This window comes from Schistocerca americana, chromosome 1, assembly GCF_021461395.2.
Source record: "Schistocerca americana isolate TAMUIC-IGC-003095 chromosome 1, iqSchAmer2.1, whole genome shotgun sequence".
Taxonomy (NCBI): Eukaryota; Metazoa; Arthropoda; class Insecta; order Orthoptera; family Acrididae; genus Schistocerca; species Schistocerca americana.
Window position 1 is genome coordinate 268,392,444 of NC_060119.1, and position 22,404 is coordinate 268,414,847.

The window sequence follows — 22,404 nt, forward strand, 5'->3', positions numbered from 1 at the left end:
AGTAACATGGCCGATCCCGCTTTGAAGCGGGACAAAGGCCCCAAGACAGAAAGAAAAGGGATCTAGTATTAGAATCAGAACTAAAGAGAGCTTTGGAGAACTGGTGATCAAATAAGGCAGAAGGGATCGATAACATTCCATCAGAATTTCTAAAATCATTAAGGGAAGTGGCAATAAAACGATTACTCACGTTGGTGTGTAGAATGTTTGCATCTGGCAGTACACCGTTTGAGTTTTGGAGAAACATCATCCACTCAATTCTGAAGACTGCAAGAGCTGGTAAGTGTGAGAGTTTTCGCACAATCAACTTAACATCTCATGTTTCCAATACAAGAACAATGCACAGAAGAATGGAAAAGAAAATTAAGGATGTGTTAGATGACGATCAGTTTGGCTTCAGGAAAGGTAAAGACCAAGAGACGCAGTTCTGACGCCGCAGTTGATAACGAAAGCAACATAAAAGGAAAAATCAAGACATGTTCGTAGGATTTTTCGACCTAGAAAAAACGTTGGACAATGTAAAATGGAGCAAGATGTGTGAAATTCTGAGAAAAATAGGGGTAAGCTATAGGGAGAGACAGGTAATACACAACAAGTACAAGAATGCTCGAATTAAAAAGGGTGTAAGACAGGGATGTAGTCTTTCGCCCCTACTTTTCAGTCCGTACATCGAAGCAGGAATGATGTAAATTAAAGAAAGGTTCAGGAGTGGAATTAAAATTCATGGTGAACAGGTATCAATGATACGATTTGCCAATGACATAGCTATCCTGAGTGAAAGTCAGGAAGAATAATACGATTTTTTTGAAACGAATGTTCTAATGAGTACAGAATAAGGACTGAGAGTAAATAGAAGAAAGACGGAAGTAATGAGAAGTAGCAGAAATGAGAACAGCTAGAAACTTAACATCAGGATTGATGGTCACGAAGTAGACGAAATTAAAGAATTCTGCTAGCCAGGCAGCAAAATAACCAATGACGGATGGAGCAAGGAGGACATCAAAAGCAGATTAGCACCAGCTAAAAGGGCATTCTGGGCCAAGAGAAGTCTACTAGTATCAAACACAGGCCTTAATTTGAGGAAGAAATTTCTGGGAATATACGTTTAGAGCACAGCATTGTATGGTAGTGAAACTTGGACTGTGGGAAAATTGAAACAGAAGGCCTTAATTTGAGGAAGACATTTCTGAGAATATACGTTTAGAGCACAGCATTGTATGGTAGTGAAACTTGGACTATGGGAAAATTGGAACAGAAGAGAATGGAAGCATTTGAGATGTGGTGCTACAGACGAATGTTGAAAAGTAGGTGGACTGATCTGGTAAGGAATGAGAAGGCTCTGCACAGAATCAAGGAAAGGAATAGGTGGAAAACATTGACAAGGAGGAGGGACAGGATGATAGGACACCTGTTAAGACATCAGGGACTGATTTCCATAGCACTAGGGGGAGCTGTAGAGGGCAAAGATTGTAGAGGAAGACAGACATTCGAATACATTCAGTTGATGGTGCAGGATGTAGATTGCAAGTGCTACTCTGGATGAAGAGGTCGGCACAAGAGAGAAATCCTTGGGAGGCCACATCAAACTACTCAGAAGACTGACGACTAAAAAATAAAAACCGCAGAAGCAATGACGGAAGTAAAAGTAAGGTTCAAGAGTGGATATAAAATTCAAAGTGAAAGGATATTAATGATAAGATTCGCTGATGACATTGCTATACTCAATGACTGAAAAGAAGAATTACAGGATGTGATGAATGGAATGTACATAGTAATGAGCACAGGATATGAATTTAGAGTAAAAATTACAAAACTAATGAGCAGTAGCAGAAATGAGATTAGCGAGAACTTTATGGGATGAAAATTGGTGATGATGAAGTAGTCGAAGTTAAGGAATTCTGCTACTTTGGAAGCGAAATAACCCATGCCGGATGAGGCAATGGTTACATAATAAGTGGAATACCACGGACAAAGAGAGTATCCCTGGTAAAAAACGTATAACAGTATCAAAGACAGGCCGTAATTTGGGGAAGAAACTTCTGAGGATACACATCGGAGCACAGCATTGTATGGTAGTGAGTCGTGGACAGTGGGAAAACTGGAACAGAAGGGAATCGAAGCGTCTGAAATGAGTGTTCAGAAGGGTATTGAAAATTAGGTGGGCTCATCAGATAAGTAATGAGGAGGTTCTCCTCAGAACCGACGAAGAAAGGAAAATATGGAAAACACTGACAAGAAGATATGACAGGATGATATAACATGTGTTAAGACATCAGGGAACAAATTCCATGATACTACAGAAACCTGTAGAGTGTAAAAGCTCTAGGGGTAGACAAAGATTGGGATAAATCAACACATAATTGAGAATTTAGGGTCCAAGTGCTACTCTGAGATGAAGAGGTCGGTACGAGAGGAGAAACTTGGCAGGTTGCATCAAACCAGTCAGAAGACTGATTGCAGAGGTTTTCCTTTCAACATCGGCTATAGTCTTTGTATGAACCCAACGAGGTACTGTTTATATCGATGAGAGAGTACAGAAGACAGAATGCTTGAAGATCTCTGCTCTTGTTTGACTGTAGCCTGGCTAGCTGTGTATAAGATGGTGAAATAGGGTCAAAAACACAAAATTCTTTGGCGCCAGTTGCAAGAGCTATGAGTTTCTTTAAAGAAACACCTTGCAGGATAACATCATGATAATCAACAATGGTAAGTCCCAGTGCCTGTACAAGTTTCTTTTCCATGTCAAAAGAAAATATCTTAAAATATTTTTGTAGGACATGGGGAGAGACTGGTACTTTATTGCACATTGCACCTATATGCTCAATCCAGTTTAGGCCTAACCTAACCTAACCATCTATCATCACTTCAAGACTCTTTGTTGAAGAAGAGAAATTTATATTTGTTCCATGTTGGATTAAAAATGATAAGGACTACGGAAATCTCGGGTTAATGACTAAACAGCACCACTTGTGTTCTGGATGGATTTCATTTTAACTCTATATTCTATGTTCATATGGCTAATACAAACAACTCAACACTGACATTGTCGAGTGCTGTCCTCAAATCCTCAAGGACTGACACATTATTTCCTCTGCTGATGAAACTCCTAAAAACGTGTGAATTTTATAGTCTGAAATTAAACCTTGTGTTATTTATCTTTGATTATTTGATAAATACGCTCATTTAAATAATTTCAGCCTGAGCTTCTCTTAGATGCAAATTTTTTTTTCTTTTTTTTTTTTTGGGGGGGGGGGGGGGGGGTATTGGCTGATACATGGCTTTGTTCAGACGTAGTCAGAGAGGAGTTCGGAACCACTAACGTAGGGACTGCAATCATCTTGTCCACATGGCCTTAACAGGCGAACAGGCAGTCACAGTATGCCTCGAAGCTGGAGCACAGAAGTGTGTGTGGACCTGGTCTGCATGGCTGATTCCACACAGCCTGCTGTGGGCTGGATTAGTCGCACTCTTTCCATCTACATCACATGATTTCTCTGCAGTTCACAATTAAGTGCCTAGTAAAGGGTTCATCAAAACACCTTCAAGCTGTTGCTCCACTGTTCCACTCTCAAACAGTGTGCGGGAAAAAGTGAATACCTAAATCTTTCTGTGAAAGCTCTAATTTCTCTCAATTTATCATGTCGATCATTCCTCCCTATGTAGATGAGCGCCAAGAAAATATTTTCTCATTATGAACAGAAAATTGGCGATACAAATTTCATGAGAAGATTCTGTCACCACAAGAAACACCCTTGTTTTAATGATTGCCATCCCAATTCACGTATCATAGCCATGGCGCTCTCTCCCCTGTTTCGCGATTTTTTGAACTTTGTTCGCAGCTTGTAGTGTAGTCGTTACCGTAGCTGCCTCTGGATCAGCGAGTAACGGGTTCGATTCCCGGTCCGGTCGGGGATTTTTCTACACCTGAGGACTTTGTGTTGTCTTCATCATTTCATCATCATTTGGGAAGATGCCGAGACCGCACAGTGAACAAGATTGGGAATTTATACGGGCGCTTATAATCGCTATGTTGAGCGCTGCACAAACCAAAATCGTCATTATCTTTTTTGAACGAGCAATTAAACAGAGAACCGACTCGTGGAGATAACATCTTGGACCTACTGATAACAAACAGACCCGAACTTTTCGACTCTGTATGTACAGAACAGGGAATCAGTGATCATAAGGCCGTTGCAGCATCCCTGAATATGGAAGTTAATAGGAATATAAAAAAAGGGAGGAAGGTTTATCTGTTTAGGAAGAGTAATAGAAGGCAGATTTCAGACTACCTAACAGATCAAAACGAAAATTTCTGTTCCGACACTGACAATGTTGAGTGTTTATGGAAAAAGTTCAAGGCAATCGTAAAATGCGTTTTAGACAGGTACGTGCCGAGTAAAACTGTGAGGGACAGGAAAAACTCACCGTGGTACAACAACAAAGTTAGGAAACTACTGCGAAAGCAAAGAGAGCTCCACTCCAAGTTTAAACGCAGCCAAAACCTCTCAGACAAACAGAAGCTAAACGATGTCAAAGTTAGCGTAAGGAGGGCTATGCGTGAAGCGTTCATTGAATTCGAAAGTAAAATTCTATGTACCGACTTGACAGAAAATCCTAGGAAGTTCTGGTCTTACGTTAAATCAGTAAGTGGCTCGAAACAGCATATCCAGACACTACGGGATGATGATGGCATTGAAACAGAGGATGACACGCGTAAAGCTGAAATACTAAACACCTTTTTCCAAAGCTGTTTCACAGAGGAAGACCGCACTGCAGTTCCTTCTCTAAATCCTCGCACAAACGAAAAAATGGCTGACATCGAAATAAGTGTCCATGGAATAGAAAAGCAACTGGAATCACTCAATAGAGGAAAGTCCACTGGACCTGACGGGATACCAATTCGATTCTACACAGAGTACGCGAAAGAACTTGCCCCCCTTCTAACAGCCGTGTACCGCAAGTCTCTAGAGGAACGGAGGGTTCCAAATGATTGGAAAAGAGCACAGATAGTCCCAGTCTTCAAGAAGGGTCGTCGAGCAGATGCGCAAAACTATAGACCTATATCTCTTACGTCGATCTCTTGTAGAATTTTAGAACATGTTTTTTGCTCGCGTATCATGTCATTTCTGGAAACCCAGAATCTACTATGTAGGAATCAACATGGATTCCGGAAACAGCGATCGTGTGAGACCCAACTCGCCTTATTTGTTCATGAGACCCAGAAAATATTAGATACAGGCTCCCAGGTAGATGCTATTTTTCTTGACTTCCGGAAGGCGTTCGATACAGTTCCGCACTGTCGCCTGATAAACAAAGTAAGAGCCTACGGAATATCAGACCAGCTGTGTGGCTGGATTGAAGAGTTTTTAGCAAACAGAACACAGCATGTTGTTATCAATGGAGAGACGTCTACAGACGTTAAAGTAACCTCTGGCGTGCCACAGGGGAGTGTTATGGGACCATTGCTTTTCACAATATATATAAATGACTTAGTAGATAGTGTCGGAAGTTCCATGCGGCTTTTCGCGGATGATGCTGTAGTATACAGAGAAGTTGCTGCATTAGAAAATTGTAGCGAAATACAGGAAGATCTGCAGCGGATAGGCACTTGGTGCAGGGAGTGGCAACTGACCCTTAACATAGACAAATGTAATGTATTGCGAATACATAGAAAGAAGGATCCTTTATTGTATGATTATATGATAGCGGAACAAACACTGGTAGCAGTTACTTCTGTAAAATATCTGGGAGTATGCGTACGGAACGATTTGAAGTGGAATGATCATACAAAATTAATTGTTGGTAAGGCGGGTACCAGGTTGAGATTCATTGGGAGAGTGCTTAGAAAATGTAGTCCATCAACAAAGTAGGTGGCTTACAAAACACTCGTTCGACCTATACTTGAGTATTGCTCATCAGTGTGGGATCCGTACCAGGTCGGGTTGACGGAGGAGATAGAAAAGATCCAAAGAAGAGCGGCGCGTTTCGTCACCGGGTTATTTGGTAACCGTGATAGCGTTACGGAGATGTTTAATAAACTCAAGTGGCAGACTCTGCAAGAGAGGCGCTCTGCATCGCGGTGTAGCTTGCTGTCCAGGTTTCGAGAGGGTGCGTTTCTGGATGAGGTATCGAATATATTGCTTCCCCCTACTTATACCTCCAGAGGAGATCACGAACGTAAAATTAGAGAGATTAGAGCGCGCACGGAGGCTTTCAGACAGTCGTTCTTCCCGCGAACCATACGCGACTGGAACAGGAAAGGGAGGTAATGACAGTGGCACGTAAAGTGCCCTCCGCCACACACCGTTGGGTGGCTTGCGGAGTATCAATGTAGATGTAGATGTAGATGTCGTCCGTCAATCCTATCTGATGTGGATCTAATATCACACAGCGATACTCCAGATGAGGATGTACAAGTGTAGTGTAGGCAGTCTCTTTGGTACACCTGTTGCATTTGCTCAGTGTTTTGCCAGTAAATTGTATTCTTCGGTTTGCTTTACCCACGACATTAGGTATGCGATCGTTGCAACTTAAGTTAGTCGTAACTGTAATTTCTAAATACAGTATTTCGTTGAATTTACAGCCTATAGGTCTGTGAGTGTCACTGTGTAGCCGTAATTTAGAGCATTCCGTTTGGTACTCATGTGGATGATTTCACACTTTTCATTATTTAGAGTCAATTGCCACTTTTCGCAGCATACTTATATTTTGTCTAAATCGTTTGGAATTTGTTTCGATTAACTGACGACTTTTTAAGACGGTAAATAACAGCATCATCTGCAAACAGTCGCAGAGTGCTACTCACATTGTCTCCTAAACCGTTTATGTTGATCAGGAACAGCAGACAGACTACTACATTTGCTTGGAGAACGCCACAAATTACTTCTATTTTTCTTGATGACTTTTCGTTAGTTACTACGAACTGTGACTCACCTGCTAGGAAGCCACGAATCTTGTTGCACAACTGAGACGATAGTCTATAGACATACAATTTGACTTGAAGTTGCTTGCGAGATATGGTGTCAAAAGCCTTCTGGAAATGTAAGAAATAGAATCAATTTGATGTCTAGTGTCGATAGCACTCATTAATTCATGATGATAAACAGCGAGTTATGTTTGTTTGATAGGAATGGTATTTTCCAGATATGTGTTGACTGTTAGTAATACGCCAACAGCAGAGTTGCTCCACTCTGCATTGTTGCAAATTTATTCAAGATGGCAGCATTAGATGCGGCAATGTGGCAATGACCTCATGGCAGGAAGTTCAAATTTTGGTGGGAAAGTAGGTCAATTGGACTACCTCCACTAATCTAACACCCCCTTCCCTCCCCCTCCCCACCCCTAGAAAACAGTGGCAAAATTTTGGTGGGAAAATAGGTCGTTTGGGCTACCTCCACTAACTTAAGTCATCCAGCCACCACCTCTTCCTTGGAATTGCTGGAAGGACTTAGTCTGTGCTGTGTTTCTGGATAGGATGGATGTAAATCTTTATTTTGCATGCATTGTTTATTTAACCAATTTTAAATATCATAGACAGTAGCTCCATCCAGTCTATTCACAATGAGGTCCAGAGTCCAACTGACCTAGTACACGGTACCGCCACCAGAGGGCACTGTCGTCCATCCTTTGACATAATCCAAGAAGGCGGTCTGAGAAAAATGGGAGAAAAAGGACTCAGTCTGTGTCCAGCTGCTGGAGAGAGGAAGGAGTGTACTTAATTTATTTTCTGTAGGACGTTGTAACAACTTATTTGGATATGGATTTCATGTAGTTTATTTATTTATTTTGCTGATAAAAAACACCATGAGTGCTTGGGTTCACAATTATAGCCTACAGACCTGCAAACGGCTCGTAAATTACCGAAATAATGCACTACAGTGATGTACAGACACGAAAACAACTCCTAAATTGTCAAAATAATGCAAGTATAAAGCTCTGCAAACATGCTCACAACACATAAATGGCCGAAAATAAGCAGTGCACAAACATTCATTGCCTTCGAACTATCGTTAAATTCGACCGCATCGCATCAGCAAACTGTTCCATACAGAATTCACAAGACGCTCCCATGTGGGGTGGCGCACTCACACCAGTCCAACCCGTCCCACATTGGAGACGCATCTGGCTGCACAGTTGATTACTGTTGCTGACACATAGCTTTTGTACCTGCAGGTCCATTGCAGGCCTCATTGCCAAGCGAGAGATGTTTCCCTAGCAAATCACCATTGCAAGCACAGCTAAAAGGTTGTCAGTGTTATAGTGTTACATGTCTATGTAAATAACAACCAAGTCTCCCTCTGGACACGTTATAGAAACATGTTGTAATTCTTTCAGAAACTGTTTACGAAAAAATCCTAGAATAACACAAGACAGATTCTTCCCAGCAATCCAAAAAGGATAGCCCATCCGACATGTGAGTCGCACCATGCCGCATGCATGTGTTTAGCTGCCCAGCATAGCTGATGCATAGCCGCGAGATTTTTGCACAGCGTGGCTGGAATTTTCGGTGTCCTACAACTACTGATCTGGAGATGTCCTAACCCCACAGTGGCAGACGAGGGACAGCATCACACTAGATATGGATGGTCTGCTTCAACTTGTCTTTAAACACTTGAACAAAGAAGGCATCATGTTACTCTCAGAACTTTCCATAGATACGTTGTCCCCATCTTGTTCGAAACCATCTGTAAAGGCTCCCATGTGCCAGCACAAAGGATGTCTTGTGAATGAATGTAGCATTTTGATTGGCTCTTACTGAATTTACCTACCAAACTGCGGCTGCTGCTGCCGGTGTGGGAGTACTGTCCCCCATTTCTTTTCTGCAGATGAGTTTTTCAGTGGCAAAACTATTTTGTACAGATCGCCATCTAGTACTGACTGTTAAACCATGTAAAAGTGGTCTACAGATCCTCAATTACGCAGCTCTTCCACTGACGATGGAAGCTTGAATATTAAAGCGTGAAACTGATCTCCAGCCTGGTTATATATCACCACAAACCATTTGATGTAGTAAACACATGATACATATCCTGCACCACGCAAAATTACCACTTTTGCATCCTGCGTATGGCTATCGACCACCTGACCCTCATACATATACTGCGAAGACAGACAGCAAAGCCACATGCACCATATATACTCCTTGCAGCACTAGATATTTCCCGCAGTGTCGGGTGGTCATCCACCACAGCTGATGGTCACAAGTAATCCGACCCCACACACACACTGTCCAGATATGTGACCAGAGCGCCGTCAGCGCACTGATGTCACTCTCCACACTGTTGTACAAAGGTTGGGTCAGTTCCTCTCGGCACAAAGGCGTTACTGTTTCTGGGTCCGACCTGCTTGCTTGCTTGCTTTCTACACCCATCCCCTGACTCTGGGATTATAAAAACATATATATTTTCATGTGGTTTGCCAGAATATCATACCATTTTCGCGATACTTCTCGATATCAAGCACTTTGCAGTACGTTACTGATCGCTTGTACAGTATAATTCCGAAGATATAGACTGTAAATTATTCCTCTAGAAACCCGAAACTTTAAAGAGGTGGTGCATGCTGTAAGCCACTCAATAACTAGACACTTATCTCGTCTGCAAAGACATTTAAGTGAAAACTCGAAAAAGGAGACTATTTCCAGTCGCGAATATCAGGGTCGGTGATATAACAGATTTCAAATCATCCTTATAATTTACAAAGTCAACAGAGGTGTTTCTCATCGAGAGAACCAGCAAACAACATGTCTTCCACTGTCTTTCACCTGCTAGATGCACACAACACACACCACTATCGATGTTCTCTCAACTAAAGAAAGACAGGAAATGTGCATAAGCAGTCAACTGGACAATTTACATGGGAGGGAATAACAGTCCAGTGCAAACGTACATCCATATTGAATCTTCTCAAATTTTCAAGGAGAACATATGTGATCACAAAGGCTGCCCAAGACATACTGAATATTAGTTCGCTATTCAGCTGTCTAGACAGCGACACGGTCATGTCTGCTATATTCGTGTACCCCAAACCAGCCTTTTTATTCATACGGTTCCTGCCGTTAGCCAGATACGTGAATCATTCCTGCTACAGGCTACCGCTGTCACGCGCCACACACCCCCAGACAGAATCGTCATAGCAAACCGGCCACATATGTATTTGATCGCTGTACTTACAGTTAAATATTATGATTGTGCTCTCATCTGGGTGACATTCGACAGTGAGAGAAGTATCGGAAACACCCCCTGCGGGTGGCTGTGCCTCTGGAAATAGAAATACCTATACCATTCTTATGACTAGACATAATTTTTTAAGTAAAAAAAAATCTTTCATTCTCTTTTTGGCTGTCATAGCATTCCATTTGAAATCGATATCGTCCCTTACGACAGGACATAGCCACTTTTTTTACATATGTCGGAACACAGAAACACATACTTTGTAAACCTGATGCACAAGGTGAAGTTATCATGCATCCCCTACTTCTAAGTATAATACTTCAAAAATAACTGATTGCTGGCAGTATAAAACAATACTGAGCGAAAATCAGCGGTGGGTATGCATATGTCGTAAGTTTTTCTTGTGAGTGGTACCAAGGTGTCTTAGAAAGAGAGCCATCTGCGATGTATGCACATAAACAGACATACGGGAAACAGAGGGAATGCACTGAAAATGTCGGATATGTGGGTGGAGGTGACTGGATGCATTCGAGTACAGTGCTATACTATGCCACCCGACCAGAAAAGTAAGGCATCTGAGATAGGTGTTGACAGCTGCAGTACATTTACAAGCAATTTTAGAACACGGAACGAAACGTGATGTCATGATCGCATGGGTAGAAGTGACGTAAGATCGATAGAATTGCAAAGTAAAATGCAGAGAAATTGAGGAAGTACTTGCGCGTCTTATGGTTGACGCAGAACACTGCTTGTGCATGGGAATGAGTATCTGACAGCAAGAGAAATCCGAGAAAACATTGACATGGATTCGCCAGGAACCAGGGAAACAGTCCTTTTTTTTCCATTGAGGCAACATTGAACTGTATATGTATTGAGGTAACAGTGATACACGGGAGCTGACTGCTGTATTTGACGCTTTCTAGGAAAACAGAGAACCGTCTGCCTTTAAACTAACTTGCATCTGCATTAAAGGATTATGGAGAGTGGACGGAGTGGTCAGTTGAGATGGAGTTGTAACGAGGTACGATTTAATGGTAGACTGATGAGGCATTCTAGGGAGAGAGGGAGATGTTGCTGCAGGTTGTTTGATCATTTCTTTCTGTTGTTCTGTCAGTGCTTACTAATTTAAGTTATAATTACAGCACTGAAGATGCGATCACATAGTCTATGTGATCGCCGTAAGCTTATTGACACCAGTGCTTACTAATTTAAGTTATAATTACAGCCCTGAAAATGGTCACTAAGTGACCGAAAATCGATTTTGCGATAATAAACAAAAATATACGACCAATGCTGTCTCTCCTTCCAAGTATATATTTTATATAATATTAATACAAGCATAGTATAATTTCTGAACCATGATGAGATGTGAACAGTGGACTCTCTGCATATCTGGAAAGCTATATTGTGCGTGTATCACACAGAATCGTTGTTTTAAGGAAGTAGTTTTTTCATTTTACATTTTGTTACCATAATTTATTGTAGAGAAACCTGGAAGAAAGATGTATGTCATGCACCAGAAATATGTTTCTCACTTTGGAATATTAACAGCATTGCATTCCACACAACTAATAGGTCGGCAACTGCAGCAATTTAACATTGCGGCCTTTTTTAAGTGCAGAACCGTGTAGCCTTAGGAGTGCATGTGTGTATATACTCTCTTGCGAATACCTTCCCGGCACAGATCCCAGACATTAGAACAAGAATTGATAGTATAGTAGATTTACGATTCGAAATCCATCTGTCTGGAGCTCCATCATGCATATAAACCACCCGTTTCTTGTTCTTCTTAACCGTCTCCTATCATATCACAACACTTTCATATCTACTACTATACATCAATAATGGGTGCTAGCCTCCTCGACATTCATGCGCCAGGAGAAGTCTTGTGCACTTGGATGGGTGCTAAATAGCAGTTACGGACTCAGCACACTTCATTCATTCACGGGTCATGGAATGCAGCGGTCTACTTCTGGTCAGCTGCAGATTAAATCGGTAACAGTACTGCGCGGCGGGTTGGTCAAAAAGAGTGTGAGGGGGTCTCTCAGTCTCTAACTTTATCCTAAGAGTGCGAAGAATGCCCTGTGACTCTCATCCGCATAGAGAAAGATCATAAATTACGCACTATTCTCGAGGTGCTAGAAATATGTAGATCGCTGTCTGGTATACTTTGATGAGGTATATGTTCAAGAATTAACAATGAATGGACGTACTGCACAGTCATCTATCGACAATCGCATTTGTGCTCGCAAAGTAGAGGAGGGCGGTTTATCGATGATGCTGAAACTGGGAAGCATGGTGTTGCATCATTGGTCAGTTTTGAAATTACTGTAAAATTGCTAAAATTATTTGCATTATCAACTATGATGCATATTATTACAGTACACGGATGGTGTCTTTCCCATCCGATGCATCCACTGGTATGCAGTTGATTACCACATAATGACTGACTGAGATTGCTTGTTTGAGATGGAGCAAGAGTCTTGGCGGAGGGGCAACATCTTCTGGGGGTGGCTAGCACCGAAACAGTGATTGTGGACAAGACTGCAATATGAGGAATCAATCGAAGCAGAACGCAGTTTTCGGAGAGCAGTTTGGAAACGCTCCACAGTGCCACAAAATTCTCCCAGTTTCCTTATGTGGTAGCTGTCTTTTATTTAAGATCATCCAGTGTGTGTATGTTATGGTAGCAGCAGCAACAACATGATTCACACCGTGCAATGTCTAGTTTTCTGTGACAGGCAATGGATCAGGAAGTGTTCATGTTAATTTAGAACCTGAGCCAGACCTCGAAGTGGTGGCAGAATAAACAAAATATATGGCAGTGAACAAAGCGTGTTACAGTAGAAAAAAACAATGTTTCATACACCGACACAGGGAGCCTCTCTTTCTAGTCATAGCATTGTCTGTGGGATACGGTCATCCTCCTCTTACAGTACGGATGTTGACACTTTTCACTGGTTTGTGCAAGCGACTCGATCATTGGACATCTTCTCCATTGGATCAACAATTGTATTTTTAATAGGATCGCCGTATGTGCTCGACACCGGCACGCAGACGGTAATTGTTTTCGATATGTGGTAAAAATTTTACTGAGTTCTCTGTTGGATGAAGTTAGCGGAGATTTTACAGTTTGTAATTTTTTCTGTTGGATGGTACAGAATAACGATGACAGAATATTGGGGTGACAGACGTGAATGGAGTCTGAGGGATGCGTATCTGCTTCAGACTGCAGTAGCTGTGTGATGTTGAGTCTTCCCAATTTTCCCAATTAGAAACACCACTGTAATTTTTCGTACTGTCTTTATACTATCTCATGTTGCAGGATGGGCTTCGTTTGGCGCTGACCTTACACATCATACACGGCTGATGGAGCTACAACAACATCTTCCCATTTCCACCGAATGGTCACAACACGGTCCTGTCACATTAACTCAGCTTAGCCTGTTTCTAGACGGGTTGCAGAATGTGACAGATGTAGCTCTCTCCGACTTCTGCACAGTTCTGACTTAAATTGGAACTCTTACATGCGCAAAGCTTCAGGCTGGCAGTGCAGAGTCTGAGTGGCAGTTGTAAGTTGCGTAGGGACTATCTAAAATTTTGCTGTAGCAGATAGGTCCGAGTGCCAGAAATGATTCACTAGTGGCTGTAATCATTAAAGTACTTCTCCATAGGATTTAACGCGGGTATGTGGCTGAACGGAAAGACTTGATTCCAAATCACAGTTCTGACTTAAATTGAAACGATCACATGCGCAAAGCTGCAGGGATGGTAGGGCAGAGTCTGAGGAGCAGTTACAAGATCCATAGCGACTATGTAAAACCACATTCGAATTTTACTGTAACATACAGGTTTGAAAAAGGTAACTCGTTTCGAGATATTAGAGTGCCACGAATATGATTCACTCATGGCTCTAATCATTAAAGGGCTTCCCCATAGGATCCAAAGCACGTATGTTGTCGAATGGAAAGACTTGATTCCAAACCGCAGAAAGCGTTTCGCCAGAGAGTATAACACTAGAGATCTGGTTCAAATGGTTCAAATGGCTTTGAGCACTATGCGACTTAACTTCTGAGGTCATCAGTCGCTTAGAACTTAGAACTAATTAAACATAACTAACCTAAGGACATCACACACATCCATGCCCGAGGCAGGATTCGAACCTGTGACCGTAGCGGTCGCGCGGTTCCAGACTGTAGCGCCTAGAACCGCTGGGCCACTCCAGACAGCTAAATCCAAATCAATTAGTTTAAAGTACCCTACTGCCTCTCACGTAACAATTTAAATTGAAGCAGATACACTGCTAAACATGTCTAACAACTCGGTCACACTAAGTTCTGATCAACAACAATGACCGAATATTAACTCAATAATTAAATAAAACCTCTCAACGATATTCTCACACTATTCATTAGTCACGATCCCACTTAGATCCGCAATCTATTATCTTTCCTGGTGACGATACATGTCTTAGCGTTCCCAATACTGTTGAATAGTGAAACCATCAAATGGTGTTTACATGTCATTGGCACATTAGATGCATACGCCATAGTTGGCGAATATTTACTATTTGCACGATGTACAAGGGAGAATTGTCAGAGCATGTACTTCCATAAGTGGCAAAGTGATAACAAATACCAATCAATCTATGATAAGGGGATTGCAGCACTGCATTGATACCAATCGTCATCAATTCAGAATATCTTCTGTAAACAGACGTCCACGCCACGTTTGTGACCTTCGTTGATCTTCAAAGACCTCACTGTTACTCATCATTGGATTCATCTTGATAGCCACTATCAGAAAATAAGTACCAAACTATGGCATCCCATTTAGAAAAACAAAGTTGCCCTTCACATCTCTGATGTGAACGCACCTAGCAACAAAAAACATCATATTGTGGCACCCACTGTCCCAAGCGACATTTGTCTGACAAACGTTTCAGCTACTATCACACTTTTGGAGTTACTCTAGGTGGCAATAGTTAGTGACTCACCCAGCAATAAAATTGTTTTAAGTGTCAGTAATGATAAAAGGTTTATATTAGAAAATGGAATAGATATTTTACCATGCAGACATTGTAAAATAGAAGAATTAAATGTAAACAATTAAAAATAATAATTAATTCGAAATAGTTTCTATTATTTTGCATGGTAAGCTAAATTTTGATTTATTTTCAGATTCATTCTAGAAACAAATTTTGCACAAAAATGTTCACAACATTTTGGTTTATATTTTTCATAATTGTTATAAAAATGTAAACATTTTCTTCCTTTCTTGGAGACCTATAATTATTTTTATGAATACATTTATAACAGTTTTTACATTTCCTATATATGTTTCTTTATTCCAGTTTTTAAGAAGCTCTTTTATATGCTCTAAATTATTGTTTTATATTCATTTAATTTATTTTTTATACATTCAGGACAACCCATTGTGAGGGTAAAATCTTTTCTATTATTTTTATTTTTTTATTAATTTCTCTTTCTTGTTTGCAGAAGGGACAAATGACAAATAATTAAAGATGAAAAAATTAAAATTGTATTAAAAATATTGGGGAGATGTGTTGCATGGTCATACAACACAGAAAATGTATTGAAGTCTAAAACTATGTAACAATTTTTATTTTCAAAAAATCTAAATACTTTTTATATATAAATGAAAAAGCATCTATGATTTAATGTTCTCCAAGTGTTAATGGATTTCGTGACTGTATTTTTACTCAGTGGCACTGAGATGATCTTATCGCTCCTTAATAGACACTGCAATTACAATAAAACCTTTCTGTAATTATATTACATATGTAATTTTAAATGAAGTGGGCCGGCAACCTTTAGTTCTCTCTCTTCCTGTTCAGCCATTGTCTGGTATGGTCGCAAAATCTGTGTTACATAGAGATTCTGTTTTTTTTGTGCTCATTTTGCTTAACAATAACTATTTAATTTCATTGCATTTATCATTAAAACTAATCATACCTTTCTAACACTCTGCGTGGTATCTGTTCTATATCGTGTCTCCCTACCACTTTTGCGCAACGACGCTCTGAGCGTGTTTTTTAGGGAATTGACTAGTTTGAACCTGGGACCTGTTGCTGGTAAGGAGACGCCAGACCACACATGACATGTAGATTTCAGAAGAGTTCAGTGAGACTAGCGATGATATAACCAAATACTTAATGATTTCAGCGTCAGCTCCCCTGCACTCCCTGTAAAAGAATCTTAATACTAACTAAATTTAGTGGAAGGGGTTCAAGGCTTTCCTATTTTTAGTTAGCTGGTAAAATAACGTCGAAAAAGCAGTTAAATTTACCATTGGAAATTTTACTCTACTCACAAAACATTGTTTATAAATTGCACTATTGATAAAAGGAAATGTTTTAATACAGGATGGCAAAAACCAACTGTGTTCAACAAAAATGTGAACGAATATTCCCTGAGTGGGTTTCCAAGTTCTACAATGGATCGAAGGATGACCTATGCCATATCACATCTATAATCTAGGTTTAAATTAAGTTTCACAAAAGAGAAAACTATCAAAATGGTCTACAGTGACCCTCAATTATCTTTAATTACTTATCTAACTTGTCGTAAATTACAGTGGCTGATGTGGCTTCTCAATAACTATATAACAGAAAAATCATCGCGTTTCAGATTTTCACTTCAAGTGGCAAATGTGAACACCATGAGCTTTAATTGACGATCGACACTAGTATTCCGCAAAAAGGGGGTGTAACAGATGAGACTTCTGCAGTTCTGAGTGAAGCTTTATGCGCTGTTATGCGGCATCGCGTGTGTTCATTACCTTGTCGGTGTTCGTCAGGGGGCGGCGGGCAGCACAGCTCCGCTCACCTCGCCGTCTCCGAAGTACCTATCTCCTAACTTCTCCTTACTGCAATTTACCGAAGTTGGTTTAAAAAAAAACTATCTGGCTGTGTTTTCATCTGACCAATCAGGGTCTCAATGTTAACCTTAAGCTCCACTTACAAAAATTCTTACTATCCAATGAGAAACATTATACTTTTTGTGGTGGGGCAACATAACAGAGACGCGAAAAAGTGTCACGCTAAAACTTGCAGCTGGTGTGGTCCTTTTAGCGTTATCGTAAGATCTATACTATTCTTCTGGAGGGCTCAATCTTTTAACATGGACTGGTCGTGGTCCTGACGTAACGGAGACGCAAAAAAGTCTCACGCTAAAACTTGCGGGTGGTGTAGCCCTTTTTGTGTTATCATAAGATCTATACTGTTCTTCTGGAGGGCTCTAGCTTTTAACATTGGCTGGGGGTGGTCCTGACGTAACAGAGACGCGATAAAGTCTCATGCTAAAACTTGCGGGTGGTGTGGTCCTAGCGGTTAGCTGGCGACGTGGGTGTCCGTCCGTCCCTTATCGCAGGGCCTTCCAGATTAACACAGTTCTGCTCTCGGCTTCTGTTCTCGTTTCTCCCCTCAGAACTGCGTCTGTCTCACGGTGGGAAGGTATGACATGCATTTAGGCATTCTTGTGTTAGTCTGTGGAATTCTATTTGCTCACTCGTTACTCGTACTACTTTGGTTAATTTAATGTCACGATTTATTCGGAGCTATGTGACATACTACTGGATTTGCTTATCATGTCAGGGTTTTCATGGAAGATGTTGGATTTGCCTGACACCTTACACCTTTATTCCTCGGCTTTTATCAAGAATTTGATTAGTAAATGTGGCTTATTTTGTGCTGGAATTTCTGTTGGTGAATGACTGCATATCAATGGCACAAATCAATGTAATACGTTTGGTTTGCTTTCAAAATAGAGCCTGTATCTAAAATTTCACTTTTTGCAAAACAAAGTGCGATAATCTTTAGGCGATACCACGTCCCAAAATTATACTCGCCAACAGACAATCCCAGTAGAAGAGCCTAGCTAAACAAATATGAATCATGATTGTGGTAATTAAAATTTCAAAAATAAAATCGAATATAATAATAAAAATAATATGATCATCAAAATGAGCAATAATATTGATGAGATATTAAACCAGCTTAACAGTTTCAGTAATGTCTCTACAGAAGGTTGTGCTAAATTAACAGAATTACAGTTTTTTTTTGTTTGGAAAAACAGTACACATAAAAATGGGGTTTTTTATATCAGGGAAAAATAGAGGGTGAGGATTTCTTTAGTGATGATTTTATAAGCTTTGTTGTCTGCACAAGAATCGCCATGGGATAACTACTACTGGGCAGTAACTTTCGTGCCACTAATAGCCTTTATATATGACCAGAAATTTTTTTGGGGTCTACGAGAGGGCTTTCGACAGTCTTCTGCTATGGCAGTCATTAAAGGCTTTTGAATCGCTCTCCTGATAGCCAAAGGTCTTTCATCCAGCAGCTCTCTACCTAAAGCCCTGTGCTTTGATGCCTATTATGCATTAGTGTCTGGCTGTGTACCATGGAGTGCAGCTCCCCTCACGAACTGTTGTATTGGATAAATATCTCTCCAGTTCATGGTCAACTACAATGTAGTTACTAAGAAGTAATCGATGTGATTGAAATGTCTAATACATTAGTAGAACATGAGAGAGAATTTTACTTAAAATGGCAGTCAATCTCTCCCAGTCTTATAACCACTCGCACAATCACAGTATCCTGCATGCTTTGAAATACTGCAAATTTGGTCAAACACACTATTTAAAGACAGATAAGACGAGAAAAATGCTAATGTGCCTCCAATGTGATATGTAGCTGGCTGATCATTTGCAAAAAACATGCTTGAGCTAGCCAGTCTGATAATAACAAATTAAAAAGTCCTCCCTAATATTTCAGGGAACAAGATAGACATTTAACAGAACCTTGAAAGTGTATCACATTCGTCTCATTGCTAGCTAAAATAAGTGGGAAATCTGCAGGTAAATTAGCGGCTGCCCTCTCGTTTCAATATAAAAAAGTCAACTAAAATAAAATGAACTGTGATGTGTGCATGCCAAATACCACACTTTACTTTTAAAGGTCAGTCTCGATCACACAAATTGTACTATTCAGACTTACAGGTTTTTGCTCATTCCTTCTTCTTATCTGTTACAGAGAAACATTGGTGTAATAGCCTATGCTCAGTTAGCTGAAGGGTTTAGATTTGCAGATGTGATGTTACTTTTAAAATTTTTATTCTGAATTTTACACAGTTATATGGTATTTACTTTGCCAGAATTTTTATTTTCACATATTGAATGTCAGTTCATGCTTCCTTGTCAGATGCTATTTTTGCCCTACGAAATAATTTATTTAATGTCTATGCACATTGGATTTTAACTAATGAGTTTAAGGTACTGGTTACTCATGCACCACAGCATTAGTGCCATCTACTGGCCCCGGTAATGTGTATTATCACAGGACTAACCCTGTCATTGCCAGCACTTATTATATACACAGTTGTATAGATAATGATACTTACATCAGCATTACGGATGGCTGTTAATCATGTTAGTATTTTTTTATTTTTCTTATGTATCACTAGGCGTGTTGTAGAAGTTGCTTCAGCTAACTTAGGTTCCTATACCACTGGTTCTCTATTTGTAACGGATCTGAAGATGGCAATGACCGAAACCGCTAATTGTGAAGTGTGCAATTTATGTGATCAAGACAGGCCCTTCAAATAAAATGTCATAAAATGATTGTGGACTTATTTAGAGACTTTAAGTCTTCTATTGATAAACACCACTCATTGGAGGATCCTCTCGCTGGAGCAAGAAACCATGCATCGTAAGGTTGTGCCCCATCCAAAGTGCAGTGAGAAGAAACTCTTTTCGTTCGTGTAAGAGGGAGGAGGTACGCGTCGTCCACATTGTTGACTGCACAGTTTATTGTCTGTCACTCCCAAGAATTCTCCTTCCCATTTGTGCATGACATCGTCCCTCAAAAGAAGTCATTTTGGCTTTGTGAGTGGAAGGAGAGTCGTCTGCGTTGTCGACTTCGCTGTTTATTGCCTGTCACTTCCATGCACTCTTATTCCAATCTGTGCATGACTTCGTTCCTCAATGGCACTCATTTCGACCATGTGACTAGAAGAAGGTACGCGTTGTCCTCATTATTGACTTCGCATTTTATTGTCTGTCACTTCCAAGCACTCCTCTCTCTACATCTGTGCATGACTTCATACCTTGTGGAATTGATTTCACCTGTGATACTGGAAGGAGGTACACGTCATCCGAATTGCTGACTTCTGAGTTTATCGTCTGACACTTACAGCCACTTTTCTTCCCATCTACGTATGACTTCGTATCTCAACAGCGAGGTGACTGGACGTCACTACATGCCTTCTTGGTAGTCACGTTTGCCAGTTCCATTCTCTGAATTCCCGTGATACCCAGCAGTACGACAACTTCTTCCCCAACTTAGGTGGACAAGAGAGTCCTGGATAGTCTAAACTACTTAGTCTGCTGGGTGAAAGCATTGTAGAGCGTTAATGGCACTTAGAGTGTTGGAGAAGATTAGAAAGTTAGCAGTCTCAACGCATCACAACCGCACCATTGATCTCAAAATTGGTTATATATGATGAATTCTTAGGTAACTGGATCTGAAGGATATAGCCATGGTAAACAACAGACTAGCCAAGGGAATCCCTCTCACTAGACTTTTATGTGCATAAAGATAGTTGTGGTGCTGATATAAAATTTCATAAAACATTCTATTAAAAACGTATTGTAACAATCCACTTTCATTTTGCTTAGAGAAAGCACCTCCATCATGTTATTCAGGACTGCTATACTGAGCATCGAGAGGTGCAGTTACAAAAAAGTCGTAATGCTTTGAACTGTTTTTCTATATCTGTAATTATTTGTGGTTTACTATATCACATGTCTGTTAACGCTGAGCTGTCCAAAGGTAAAGCAGGAGTCTTTCTGAGCTAAAGCGCTTGCCAGTAGCAAGGAAAGTGCAAGCAGAGAGAGAGGACCTGCTGCAAAATTCAGACACCAACTGAGAAAGCTACTAACAAAGAAAACTGTAACAGTTAATAGCCGGCCGGAGTGGCCGTGTGGTTCTAGGCGCTACAGTCTGGAACCGAGCGACCGCTACGGTCGCAGGTTCGAATCCTGCCTCGGGCATGGATGTGTGTTATGTCCTTAGGTTAGTTAGGTTTAATTAGTTCTAAGTTCTAGGCGAGTGATGACCTCAGAAGTTAAGTCGCATAGTGCTCAGAGCCATTTGAACCATTTGAACAGTTAATAAACATCAAATATTTTGAGGAGCAGTTGTGAACACTGACATAATTTATTTTTTATGCACTCCAGATCAAAACTGAAGAAACTTTCAAAAAGGTGGGAATTTAAGGAGATGTGACTTGGGTAATTTGAAAGAACTAGAAGTTATCGAGATTTACAGAGGGATCATTAGACAACAATGGACTGACACAGGGAAAAGGAATACAACATAAGACAATTAAGGAGCTTTAAGAAGAAAGAAACGAAGAATTACACGTAAAAAGTGAAAGCCTAGTATTAGTCCTTGGATAACACTGCAGATAATGGATTTAATTTACGAAAGGGAAAAAATACAGCAAATGAAGCAGGTGGGAAGTAATACAGATGTCTAAAAATGGTTCAAATGGCTCTGAGCACTATGGGACTTAACTGCTGAGGTCATCAGTCCCCTAGAACTTAGAACTACTTAAACCTAACTAACCTAAGGACACCACACACATCCATGCCCGAGGCAGGATTCGAACCTGCCACCGTAGCGGCCATTGCGGTTCCAAGCTATAGCGCCTAGAACCGCTCGGCCACACCGGCCGGCACAGATATCTAAAAAATGAGATTGGCATAAAGGGCAAAATGGCTAAGTAGGAATTGACAGAGCACCAAAGCAGGAGTGCAGGAACATGGATGGCCAGGGTAAAGGTAGATGCTGCCTATAGAAAGATAAAGAGACATTTGGAGAAAAGAGAAGTAACTGTATGAACATCGAGAGCTCAGATGGCAATCCAGGACTAATTGAAAAAGTCGAAACTGAAACATAAAGAGAATACATAGAGAGTCTATTTAAGGGCAGTGAACTTGAGGATAGTATTGTAGAAGGAGAAGAGGATGTAAGTGGAGATATGACGGGAAATATAGTAGCGCAAGACGAGCAATGAAAGGCCTAATATGAAACAAGGGCCCTGGAGAGGACGACATTGGCTCAGAATGATTGAGATCCTTGGGAGAGAAAAACATGGAAAAAATACACCACCTCATGTGCAGGATATATGAAACTGGCGAAATTCCC